Below are 14,054 nucleotides of genomic sequence, written 5' to 3'. Positions count from 1 at the left end.
AAAGCTGAAAATTGGCCTGGGCAGGAGGGGGGTGTAAGTGCCCGGTAAGCAAGTGTTAAACCTCAGCTACTATCTGTAAAGTTAAATCGTTCAGGAAACGCTTTAGAATGTCCCATGTACTTGAAGCCTAAATGCCATAATTAAAATCGTTTTTAATCTGAATTTATGAAAACATTTTTATATAAACAAGATAAAGCATGGAAACAAAATAATGAGCAAATACATAACAAAGATAACCTACAAATAATATTTAATAAAGTAGTATTTAAACCCCCCCCCAAAAAAAAAAAAAATCCCTTAGTAGAATTAGCCTTTTAGCGCACCTTCAATTAATTTCATTAGCTGATTCTTATTTTTAATAAGTCCACTATATATGTTTTTGTATAAATATTTACAAGTGCAATCTTTATTTTTCTTTTTTTTTCTTTACGTGTGGTCTATTTTTTCGCTAATGAAGATTGGAGTTTTGGTTGGCCCTATTAGCGTAGTCATTTGAAAGTAAACATACAACATTAAAAGTTTTTGCAGATTTCATTCTGTTTTTAATAGGATGCATGACATATTGACCTGCAAACATAAATGAAACCAATCAACAAAGCCTTTTTAGAAGGTGTCAATTAGCATAGAGAACGCAGTTGGATTCCACCAGGGTTCTACAGAGCGACCGCCTAAGGCATGGCCTTTTATACTGAGCCCCGAGGCCTCAGGGTCACCTCTGTGGAAAGGCATGGCTGTTTGTTGTAATAAGCTACACTAATATAAAAGCTTTCGCGGGACCCACGTAAACGCGGGCAAAAAGTGCTAATGAATTGCCTGCAGTTGGATTTGCCCTGTACTAAGTGGCAGGACAAGGTGACATCAGTTACAGAGAGTTACAAATGAGGATTAACGGTAATTGTAGATCAACGCCGATCAACAAAAATATAAAAAAATAATGATTTTAATTATTTCTTTTTCTCCAGCTCTGCATGACCCACATGCCGTTAAAATACACTATATTGTCAAAAGTATTGAGACGTCTGCCTTTACACATGAACTTTAATGGCACCCCAGTCTTAGTCCGTAGGGTTCAATATTGAGTTGGCCCACCCTTTGCAGCTATAACAGCTTCAACTTTTCTGGGAAGGCCTTCCACAAGGTTTAGGAGTGTGTCTATGGGAATGTTTGACCATTCTTCCAGAAGCGCATTTGTGAGGTCAGGCACTGATGTCGAACAAGAAGGCCTGGCTCTCAGTCTCCGCTCTAAATCATCCCAAATGCGTTCTATCGGGTTGAGGTGCAGGCCAGTCAATTTCCTCCATCCCAAACTCGCTCATCCACACTATATTGTCAATAGAGCCACCCCTCCAAAACATTTGGTGGAGGGGGAATTATGGTGTGTGGTTGCTTTTCATGTGTTGGGCTTGGCCCCTTAGTTCCAGTGAAGGGAACTCTTAAGACGTCAGCATACCAAGACATTTTGGACAATTTCATGCACCCAAATTTGTGGGAACAGTTTGGGGATGGCACCTTCCTGTTCCAACATGACTGCGCACCAGCAAGGTCCATAAAGACATGGATGAGAATGTTTGGGGGGAAGGAACTTGACTGGCCTTCAACTGATAGAACACCTTTGGGATGAATTAGAGTGGGGACTGCAAGCCAGGCCTTCTCAACCACATTAGTGCCAAACCTCACAAATGTGCTTCTGGAAGAACGGTGAAACATTTCCATAGACACACTCCTAAACCTTGTGGACAGCCTTCCCAGAAGAGTTGAAGCTGTTATAGCCGCAAAGGGTGGGTCAACGCAATATTGAACCCTATGGACTAAGACCAAGGTGCTATTTCAGTTCATGTGCGTGTAAAGGCAGGTGTCCCAATACTTTAGACAATTTAGTGTACACACAGCAATCTATAAAGCCAACAAAATTTGCCCTACAGACTATAAAAATTGCATTTGTTTGGACATTTCAGGGACCCTTTTCTACTCCACAATATAAAAAAAAAAAATAAATAAAGGTTTTTGGATTATAAAAGTTTGTGAACACTTAGGTTAATTTAGATAATTGAACTTGAAAGTGAAGCCATTTTTTTAAATGTGGATATAGCAGGGAAGAGTTAGCGCTCCTGCTTTTTTACTGTTCTCCAAGTATTCATTAGAATGATTAACCCCTTACTTCCTGTGCTGCTGACATTGGTTTTGCAACGCTGCCCCCTTTAGGAGCCGCTGGATATGATGTGTCCTCTGTTCTGCCATGGCTCTTTAAATCGCTTGGTCCCCACCGACATACCTGGTTATGAGTTGTAAGCTATTCACATCTGTGAAACCTAAAACGGTTGTATACCCGCTGAAGTTTTTTTTTTTTTTTTTTACTCACCTGCATAGGAAAAGGCATAATGAGCTAGTATGCACCGCATACTAGCTCATTATGAAATACTTACCTTAGAATGAAATCTCAACATCTGGCCCGATCCACGCCGAGGGAGCTAACATGTTCCCTCTGTGTTTATTCCGGGTATCGCGGCTCCAGCAATGTGAGTGGACGGAGCCACAATATCGTCATTCCCGCGCATGCGCTCGGGAGATTTCTTTCCGGCAGGGTCCGGCGTCTGCCGGACTTTCAGCCGAGAATCCCCTGTGCACATGCACTACTGCAGTCAGTGGCGCATTGCGAGGGGAATATCTCCTAAACCGTAAAGGTTTAGGAGATATTTTTTTTTTACCTACAGGTAAGCCTTATTATAGGCTTTCCTGTAGGTAAAAGTCCAAAAATGTACTATACAACCACTTTAAGTGTTAGTATAATACCACACTATACCAGTATTCAGGAAATAGGCCAAAGACTGATATGAGTATTCAATACATATATTGTAATAAAGCAAGTCAAGCACAAGGCATAAACCAGTAGGCAGGCAAATTAACACATGTATAGCTGCTGAACTAAATAGGGTAAACACTGGCCAATATATGGCATTTACTCTACTGCAGTAATGCTAAACCAACTTTAACCAATGCAAACAGAATTAAAAGTATAGCTAGCCCAAAAGAACACTGTTCTTCCTTTTCACATGTTGCATACAGCCCCATTAGTTAGTAGGTTTATGAGTTCCTGTCAAAGGGGCACCCCTGGAGGTGGATGCAAAGGACCTGTCTTCTTTAAGTCAATATTGTCTGGCTATCGTCGGGGCCCTTCTGTACGGTGGTGCACATGAAGCTCTTTCTTTAACGCTGTCTGTAATGGGTGGCTGATGGGCTGATAAGGAAGGGGCAGGTAACTGTGAGAAGTAAAGGGTTAAGCTCTGTAGCTCCAATCACCACTCCTGGCATGCAACAGGCCCCAATCTAGCCAAAATTAAAGAATATGAAGAACATGTAACCCCAGCATTTCATATTCCTGATATGTGTCTGCTGTACCATTTATTTCTATGAAAAAGTCTCCTGTTCTCTTTGTATTGCTTCCTGTGTGAAATCTCCAGGTGTTCCTGCTAGTTCCTCTGCTTTTTCTATTAAAAACTGACCATACCAGACAGGAGAAAACAGAGTGGTTAGTTCTCTAGCTATGCTGGGAACTCAGCCTGCTCTCCTCAAATGATCAGACTTGACACACCCACCCATGCACAAGCATTACTGGGAAGATCAGTGTGCTGCTGTTTCTGCTCTCCTCCTATGCAGCTGAGAACAGTGGGTATGTGATCACTTATATAAAAAAGGGGGAAACATGGTATTTATATATTTTTTTGTTATATGTACGCACAAATATTTTACCTTTCATTTCTATTTTAAGCTGAATGAGTTATTTTGATGATGAGGCTTTACATACTTTAATGCGGCGTACACACGATCGAAATTCTCCTCAGAAAAAGCTCTGATGGTTTTCCCGACGGAATTCCGACGAAATTCCACTCAAGCTGTCTTGCCTACACACGGTCACGCCAAATTCTGATCGTTTAGAACGCGGTGACATGCAACACGTACGACGGAACTAGAAAAAGGAAGTGCAATAGCCAGTAGCCAATAGCTTCCGCCTCGTAGTTGAATCTGAGGGATTTTTGGCGTGTCGGAATTGCATACACACGATCGGATTTTCTGCTGGAAGTTTTTCCGTCGGGAAAATTGAGCACAATTTTTGGCTGGCGGAAATTCGGAATTCAGTCGCATTTTCTGATGAAAAGCTCTCATCTGTTTTTTTTTCTGGCTGGAATTCCGATCATGTGTACGCAGCATGAGAATAATTTTTGGTGGACATGCGCTATGGCTCTTTGACGCTTCACTTTTTTCATGACTTTAATTATAAATTAAAAGTAAATAACTATTTAATTCAGGTTGCTTCCAATGTACTTAAGGCAATGTTTTTAATCTTTAGTTTTAAATATTCAGAATATATCATAGAAAGGGTACAAAAACACAGTACTTTTTCTGCCACTAGATGTCCTCAATCTGATGGTGTGCATCATTCAACTGAGCCCACGTCATCACAGACTAGTCCCCAGCCTGGGACTAGACAGAGAACGCAGAAGCAGCACATGAGCTCAAAACCAGAAATTCGGATTTTGGACTGCAGCCCATGGACTTTATGGGAACATTCATTGAAATAGGAAGTATCACACATACCACCCAGTGGTTTCTGGTTGTCTACTTACTACTGTAAACAGTGATGAGCTCATCTTTTTGTTTCTCTACTTTCTCCTCCTATCAGCATGCTTTTTTTGTCAGCACATGAACTGATTGGCTAATTGTACTGCTTTTTCCTCTCACACTCCTGCCCTACTGTAGAGAGACTGCGAGGGGCTGATATCAGGTCATATTCAGATACTTTCATTTAAAAATGCATTTAAAGTGGAAGGCAATAGACATGTGCAATTCATTAATTTGGAAGACATCCGAAATAACGTAAACCCGGTTAACAGTTTTTTTTAGAATATTCGTCAATTCCAATATTCGAAAATTCGGAAAATTCGAAAAAATTCGTAAATTCAAAAACTTGTGAATTCAGAAATTCAGAAATCTGAAAACCTGAAAATTAGAAAATTTCAAATGATAACTATTAAATTCTAGGTATTGGAACTTCCTTTCAAATATGGCTGTGAACGTAACGAATACGAATTTATGTGAAGTTAAGAATTATCCGAAATAACGAATGCCGTATCTAAATGAATGGAACGTAACACATTAATAATAATAAATAATAATAATAAAAATCATGTGACCACATCGGAGTGGCTTCAGAATAGATACGTATAGGCATCTTTTTCACCGGGTAAATAGAATAGGCTTACAATGGGGGGTGAAAATAGACTTAAAGAGGAAGTAAACCCTGATGGGTTTACTTCCTCTTTTTTTCCCTGCAAAGGTAAAGCATAATGGACTACTATGCATCGCATAGTAGCTCATTATGTGTCACTTACCTGACACAGGAGCCAGCGAAGTCGCCGCTGTCCCCTGTAGTCCGCCGCATCCATGTTGCTTGTGGCGTCTCGCAGCTCCGACGAATCACAGCGGCGCAACCGCGATGACGTCACTCCCGCGCATGCGCACGGGAGTCGCGTCTCGCAGCTCCGCCGCTGCCATACGGCGAAGCCACGATGACGTCACTCCCGCACATGCGCACAGGAGTCGACAAATTTGGCAAATCCATTCTTGGATTTGCCGCATTTAGTGCGCCTGCGCGCCGCTGTCTACGGCGCATGCGCCGTAGACAGCGGTGCCCATTTTCGGGCAAATATCTCCTAAACCATATAGGTTTAGGAGATATTGCTTGGACCTACAGGTAAGCCTTAATCTAGGCTTACCTATAGGTCCAAGTTGTTTGGAAGGGTTTACTTCCTCTTTAAGCTTAGTTTTGACTTGCCTTCCACGTTAACCACTTCAGCTTTGGAAAGGTTTACCCCTCTTCATGACCAGGACTTTATTTTTGCATTACGGGACTGTGTTATTTTAACTGAAAAATGCACCATTATGCCACACTGTTACCCAAATAAAATGTATGTCCTTTTTTTTCCCATAAATAGAGCCTTCTTTTGGTGGTATTTGTTCACCTCTGCGGTTTCTATTTTTTGCGCTATAAATAAAAAAAGAGCGACAATTTTGATTAAAAAAAAAACAATATTTTTTTTTTACTTTCTGTTATATAACACACGCAATAAAAAAAGGGAAAAAAAAAAAACAAACGTCTTCATAAATTTAGGCCAATATGTATTCTGCTACATATTTTTGGTAAAAAATTCTAATAAGCGTATATTGATTGGTTTTCACAAAAGTTATAGCGTCTACAAACTATGGGATACATTTTTCGTTTTTTCTTTACTAGCTATTTTTAGCGGGACTGCGACATTGCGGCGGACAAATCGGATACTAAGTGATACTTTTTGGGGACCAGTGACACCAATACTGTCATCAATGCTAAAAAAAAAATGCACATTGGCAGGGAATGGGTTAACATCAGGGGCGATCAAAGAGTTAAATGTGCTCTTAGGAAGTGCTTTCTAACTGTGAGGTGGTTTGGCTGTGAGAAGACAGAGATCCGTGTTCCTGCTTAGCAGAAAAATAAGAGCTCTGTCTTCCCTCCTAGCAGAACGGCAATCTGCCTTGTGTACGTAGGCAGACTGACGTTCTGCCTCTCTCGCCAATGATCTGCGGGTCCCGGCAAACATCAGGTCCACCAGACCCACTGATTGGCTCCCACTGTGTCCAATCATGGCACGAGTGGGTAGCTGGTGGCACATGTGCACGCCCCAAACCCGGAAGTCGTGAACCGGTTAATGATGTATTAATTTAATGATCACATAGTAGCATTAACTTGTGTCTTTTGGCTATGCCTGGAGTTCACCTTTAAGTGCATCTTAAGTGCATCTACACCCAAACAAGAATGTAATAAATTGCTGCTTATCAGTTCTTATCGGTTCTTCGATGTGGTGGCTGCATTCATTCTCTAATGGTGATCCATCCAGTAACACAATTCCTGTCCTTGGGTGACAACACTCACTCACTATACTGTTTCTATTGGGGGGAAGCGTTGTTGTCCTAGGAAATGAATTGTTTTAGGGCTCCAGAACACCCCTTCTTCTCCTCTTCACCTCTACATGTTGGGGGGGCTTGTGTTTTGGTAACCCAGAGAAAGGACTGGGAACAATGGCAACTGATGAAAGCCAAAAGAAGCAGGGATCACATGAAGTTATCATCTCATAAGATTTCCTGGCAGGATGAACAGGTATTCCTTGCACCTATGGAAAGGCTATAGCAGTATGCTTATAATGGTAAATTTAACAGGTCAAAATGAACCAGATATAGGAAGTTCATATTTAGGGCTTGTTCATATGTTGACATCAGACTGGGGAGGTAAAAGAAGGAAATTGGGGGGCGTGGCCTGGATCCGATCCGAGATGGACGCTTAGATCAGGAGCTCCGTCCTCGAGGCCAGCTACTTAAGCTATCTAACCCCACTTTTCTTCCCTGCCATGGTGAGGACACCCAGAGCGACCTCCGCTACACGGTCCAGATCGCCTAGGGGATCTGACGACCTCTCCGCCCGTCAAATTCCGGAGATATTCCGTGCGCGGCCCTCAGGTAGGATTCAGGCCTCCCAGGCAGAAGCGCGAAACGGTAGATCCCCGAGCGCCAGTCCTAACAGGCCCGAAGCATTGCACGCCGCCAGCCCCAGTATTGACCGGCCTCTTGGCCAAGCAGCAGCGGTGAGCATAGACGACCTCCGCAGCGTGGCCGCAGATATCAAAAGCACCCTAATGGCGGCGATTAGGGATGAGCCGAACACCCCCCGGTTCGGTTCGCACCAGAACTTGCGAACGACCCCCGCATTCGGTACGAACGTTAGAACCCCATTGAAGTCTATGGGACTCGAACGTTCGAATTGGAAAGTGCTAATTTTAACGGCTAATATGCAAGATAGTGTCCTAAAAAGGGTTTGGGGACCTGCCTCCTGCCTCAGGGGACATGGGTCACTGCAAAAAAAAGTTTTAAAAACGGCCGTTTTGGCGGGAGCACTGATTTTAATGACGATTAAAGTGAAAAAAAAAAAAGTGAAATATTCCTTTAAATATGGTGCCTGGGGGGTGTCTGTAGTATGCCTGTGAAGTGCCACGTGTTTCCCGTGTTTAGAACAGTCCCTGCACAAAATGACATTAAACGGAAATAACACCATTTAAAACTGCTTGCGGTTTTAATGTTATATCTGGTTCCTGCAATATGGTTGAAAATCATTGAGAAACATGGCATGGGTAGCCCTCCCCGCCCATTACCAGCCTATTTGGGTCTTGTACGCATATTAAGGGGAACCCCGTACCCATATTAAAAAAAGGAAATGCGTGTGGCCCCCAGGCCCTATATACTCAGAACAGCAGTATACAGGCGGTGCAAACAAGACAGGGACTGTGTAGGTTTATTGTGTTAAGTTGAATCTGTTTGTCATTTTCAACCGGTACATTTTTAAAGTGTAGCTCCAGTCAAAAAAACTATCTTTAAGCTTTTTTGGAAAACATAGGGAAGGGTTATCACCCCTGTATAATTTGTTTTGTCGTCCATCTTTTTTCATCTCACTTGCTGCTGTCTCCTTGCGTTTGCAAGTAGGAGATGTTTGTAAGTTGGATGTTTGAAAGTAGGGGCCTGCCCTATATTATAGCGGTATGTACTGGGTACAGAGCACGCAGACAGCACGCACTATCTCCTAACACTACTGACTGCAAGCTCTATTATTAACCACTTGTTAGCCCAATGTTTGCATAAAGTGAAAGATGAAGTTATGCTGAGTAAATAGATATCAAACATGTCACTCTTCAAAATTGCACATGCCCGTGGAATGGCGCCAAACGTCGCTACTTAAAAAATCCCCATAGGCGACACTTTAATTTTTTTTTTACTGGTTACATGTTTTGAGTTGCAGAGGAGGTCTAGGACTAGAATTATTGCTCTCGCTCTAACATTCTCGGCGATACCTCACATGTGTGGCACATGCGAGCACATGGGGACATGGGCGCTTTCATTTTTATTTTATTTTTTTATTCATTTTACTTTATTTATTTTAGTTTGACATTTTTTCCCCCAAAAATATATTTTTGATCACTTTTATTCCTATTACAAGAAATGTAAACATCCCTTGTAATAGGAATATGGGGTGACAGGTCCTCTTTACAGTGAAATCTGGGGGGTCAATATGACCCCACATCTCACCTCTAGGCTGGGAAGCCTGAAATAAAAAATAAAAAAAAGATTCTGGCTTTGATCGTACTGGCGAGTTGGTAGAAGCACCGGAGGGCGGTGAGGGGTGGGGGGCGTCTATGGCTGGGTATTTCAGGGTATCACCGAGTATGGCTGGGTATCTCTGAGTATGGCTGGGTATGGCAATTTATGGCAGGGTATTACAGAGTATTGGCGGGGTACTACAGAGTAATAGCAGGGTACTGCAGAGTATTGGGGGGTACTACAGAGTAATGGCAGGGTACTGCAGAGTATTGGGGGTACTGCAGAGTAATGGGGGTTACTGCAGAGTAATGGGGGGTACTGCAGAGTAATGGCAGGGTACTGCACTGCAGAGTAATGGCAGGGTACTGCAGAGTATTGGGGGTACTGCAGAGTATTGGGGGTACTGCAGAGTAATGGCGGGTACTGCAGAGTAATGGCGAGTACTGCAGAGTATTGGGGGGTACTGCAGAGTAATGGGGGTTACTGCAGAGTAATGGGGGGTACTGCAGAGTAATGGCAGGGTACTGCAGAGTATGCACTGGTATTGCAGAGTATTGGCAGGGAATCGAGGGGTTAAATTCGGTGAGCAGCGATGTGGGCACTGCAGATGCAGCCCACATCGCTGCTGACACCGATCTCTTTCCCCTCCGCTGTACCGATCGGTACAGAGAGGGGAGGGAGGAACAGGCGTCATAACATGACGTCGGTTTGTTTCCAAGTGATCACTCCGTCATTTGACGGAGCAATCACGTGGTAAACGGCCGCTATGAGCGGCCGTTTACCGTGATCCGTGATGCGACCCGGCGGTCACGGATGCTCTCGAGTGCGCACACCTCGGGGCACGCGAGAGCAGAATTCTGGGAGGCCGTTAATTAACGGCCTCTCAGAGTTAAACAACCCCCCTGAAGCCGTTAATCGGCAATGGGCAGTTGTTAAGTGGTTAAAGCTAGATCACTAGCTATATAGGTGAGGTGAATATAGTGGTGTATACTGCAGTCAGGGCACAGACAACAACCACTACACAGCAGCAAGATAGGAAATCAGCCAAAAACGATTGGTGTGTACTGTGTTGAAGGTACACAGAACACCCACTGCTTCAGATGCTAAGTAACACACTACACGAGGCTGCCTCAAAGGCGGCCTTATATAGTGTGGGGCGTGCACTACACAGCCTGAGCTATGATTGGCCACAGGCAGGATGCCTGTGGCCAATCATGGCTCTCCTCGCTGCCGGCGCTGCGATTGGCCAAGCATGCGTGGTCACAGTGCATGCTTGGCCAATCATCGGGCAGCAATGCACTGCGCCAACGCAGTGCATTATGGTCCGCGCGCGCGTCACTCGAATTTTGACGCGAACGGCCAAAACGTTCGGAATTCGCCGAACGCACGACTACGTTCGACTCGAACACGAAGCTCATCCCTAGCGGCGATATCTGACATGCGGTCTGATATACATGCCATGACATTAAGGGTAGAGGAAGTGGAAGCAGCGCAAGCAAGGCAAGATACTTCTTTATGCCACGTCCAACAGATAACGGAGTCCCATGCCGTTCATCTCAGGGATATCAACAGACATCTGGAGGACTTAGATAACCGTGGAAGACGCCGTAATCTCAGAGTGAGAGGTATCCCGGAAGCCATTGAACCCTCCCAGTTATCCCAGACTGTTGCTCTGCTGTTTAACGAGATCCTTGACCGTTCTCCTACTACCCAGATTAGCTTTGAACGAATTCATAGAGCTTTGCGACCCAGAGGGAGGGAGACAGATCCCCCTCGGGATGTGGTTTGCTGCCTCATGGATTTTCAACTCAAAGAGCAAATCCTACATGCGGCCAGAACGCACGATCGAGTCACAGTGCAGGGAGCCACTGTTAAAATATACCAGGACCTGTCTGGTATCACCCTACAGAGGAGGAGGGAACTTCGCCCACTTCTTGAAGCTTTGAGAGCCAGATCCATCGTTTACAGGTGGAAGTTTCCATTTGGCCTAACAGCATCTCATCACGGCAATACAGCGATCCTTAGAGTGCCAGAGGACCTGGATCGCTTTTTCTTTACGCTAGACATCCCGCCAGTGGATTTACCAGACTGGTACAGCGATTTTCGTCTCTCAACGCTTTCCCGGGCTTTCTCCATGGATGGCATAGCAGAAGCGGGTAACTTCAGCCTAGGCCGCCGCCGCCACCATCCCCTCCCCCCTCGTTCGCCATCGCAAGATATCGGAGCACCAAGGAATGGAAGCCCCACTGCAGGGCCCGGATTCACTGAACTAGACGTCCCGTCAATGTTCGCTGCTCCCATCTGACTCTAAGGTACTGTGTTCTACTCCCTGTTTTTCTACCTTCCGTTTATTTCCCCTTGTTCTCAGCTTTGACCCATACAATGAGACTGACTTTACGGTCCCTATGATGCTTTGTCGAGAGACTTAACAAGTGTAATGCCTCACCCAGCCTGCCTTCTCCTTGAATCATCAACGGAACCAGTGTTGCCCCTCATCTACTTCTTGTGGCTCCCAGAATACAAGTTTAGTGCATAGCCCCACCAACGATTAGCCTGCGCTCCTCTTCCCCTCCTTATCCCCCCGTCCACCACCTCTCACCCGATGTCAATCCAAAGTTGTGAATGTGAATGGGTATCACTTTCTGGCATGTCAATGCATCTCCCCTGGGTCCATCCAGCCAGACACAAAAGGAACGCATCAGACCCGCAAGCTTAGTTCTCTCAGCGCAACGAAACTCTGCTCAAGCCTTTGCCCTGACATCCTGGACCGCCTTGTGGTAGTGTTTCCTAGGTGTACGCTAAAGCCCATGCAACGTTCCTTATGATGGTTCTTCTATTCAGCATTTATATTCCTGTGACCCTGTTCTACTTTATTATTACTCACCTTTTTCTTTCTGCTCCCCTCTCCGCTCTTTTCTTCCCCCCTCTTTCCCCTCCTTTCTCTATTTCTATCCTTTCTTCCTGTTGTCTACTACCCCTCTATATAGAGAATATACACTCGGTGTCCCTGAGATTTAGGCTCAGATCCCCATCAGTTTCTTATGGGGGTCGGGAGCTTTATTTGTCTGTAAGGAGCGGGGCTGCGTGATTGCATGTTAGCCATTGCAGCTGGATGAGAGGAGGCCCTGCTCGAGAAAGAGCTTTTTTAGTCCCCTCCGACACGAGGTCACCTAACCAGGTTGTCGGATTTAAAATTACCCCTGATTATCTCGGCTGCCGCCGTGTCACTATCCATTTCTAGGAGGGCACGCATGCCCTCGGACCCACTAAAACCCACTGGAGCTCGGACCCGGGTATGACCTCCTCTACTCTAGCATTATTTCTCTGTGCAAGATGGAGTACCAAGAGAAGGTTGTACTAATGTCGGCACTTATTTACACCCCAACTCTCCACATGTCATGACATGTCTCTTTTAACAGTTCGTATTGCTGTTTCCCGAGATTTTGCAGTTGATAATGTTATTTTTGTTGCATGTATAATGTTCAATGCGTTACCTCTTAACCGTGATTGTCAGATGGGAAGTAGTTTCTCCAAAACGATTGCAGGTATTATATGTTGATTATAAATGTATCAAGCGGTTGTTTATATGCTTTTATATATGAATATTTATTTTTGCTCATTCTATTTTCTATTTTTTATGCCGCTTCCCTATTTCTGGGACCTAGTTTAACATTCGCACAGTTTGCTGAATGGATGGCACATAAGCAGCTCTAACTCACAATCCACTCCTCCTTTCATAATATCCCTGTAACACCTTAATGTAATCTTCTTCGCCCTTTAAACCCCAGAACCTTCTTGGGTTCAAACCCGCACCTAGAATTGTTCACCGTTGCTCTATTTCTGTTGTTTAGGCTGTGAGTATAAGTCCTCTTAACATGACTACCTGAGGGACGCGGTGACCAATTTACTGTATATTATATTTGCCTCACCATGGTTGCTTTAAGCCACACGTGTGGGCTGGTCTGGGGGGGATCACTACCCCCACCTGGGTCCAGTTCCACTTACCTTTCCCCCTGTTCCTTTACTCCAGAAGCCTCGGCAGGACCTAGAACTCCCCTCTCGGTCCGTACCCAGAACTCTGTCCCCCTAACAGGAGACTCTGGTAGTCTTACTGATCCTTACCGGTTACCTCCTGTATTAGACGTAGGTTTGCAGGTCATACCCGTCAACCGGTAGTCGCCACGACAACTTCCCGTGTAGTACCCTAGGACCCCCCCCCCTTTTTTTTTTCACCGATTTTCCTCCACATTCCACATATTCCCCCCCCCTCCACTCCTCCTACACACCTTCACATACAGATTCCCCCTCCTCTCCCCCTCCTACCACTACCTCCACTTTACGTCCCCCTTTTCTGCTCGGGTCTCTGGCTTCCCCCCGTTTTTCCTCTTCAACTACCCTGAGGGCCCACTATCCAGCCACTATGCCACGATCCCAATCCAATTCGGCCCACCTTACACTCAAAATTCTTTCCCTGAATGTTCGGGGCCTTAACACCCCTGAGAAACGCTCCCGAGTACTATATTATGCAAAACAGTCTAAAGCTGAAGTAATTTTTCTGCAGGAAACCCACTTCTGCTCGAAACATGTACCGAAAATGTCTAGTCCATACTACCCTCAGGGTTTTCACGCCACCTCTCCCATAACTAAGTCTAAAGGAGTATCTATACTTCTCTCCAAGAATTCGCCAATCACAATCACGGACTCCCTGTTAGATGAACAAGGGAGGTTTGTCTTTCTGAAAGGAACCTTCAAACACAGACCTATCACATTAGCAAACATATATTGCCCCAACTCGTTACAAGTCCCTTTCCTGCGAGCTATAGTACGACAATTGCTCTCTTTCCAAGAGGGAATTCTGATACTAGGGGGCGACCTCAATC

The sequence above is a fragment of the Lithobates pipiens genome, unplaced genomic scaffold (genome assembly GCF_037356315.1).
Source record: "Lithobates pipiens isolate NorthernLeopardFrog02 unplaced genomic scaffold, aLitPip1_a1.2 Scaffold_3, whole genome shotgun sequence".
NCBI lineage: Eukaryota > Metazoa > Chordata > Amphibia > Anura > Ranidae > Lithobates > Lithobates pipiens.
The sequence above is the reverse complement of the archived record's forward strand: the minus strand, read 5'-3'. Positions refer to the sequence as shown.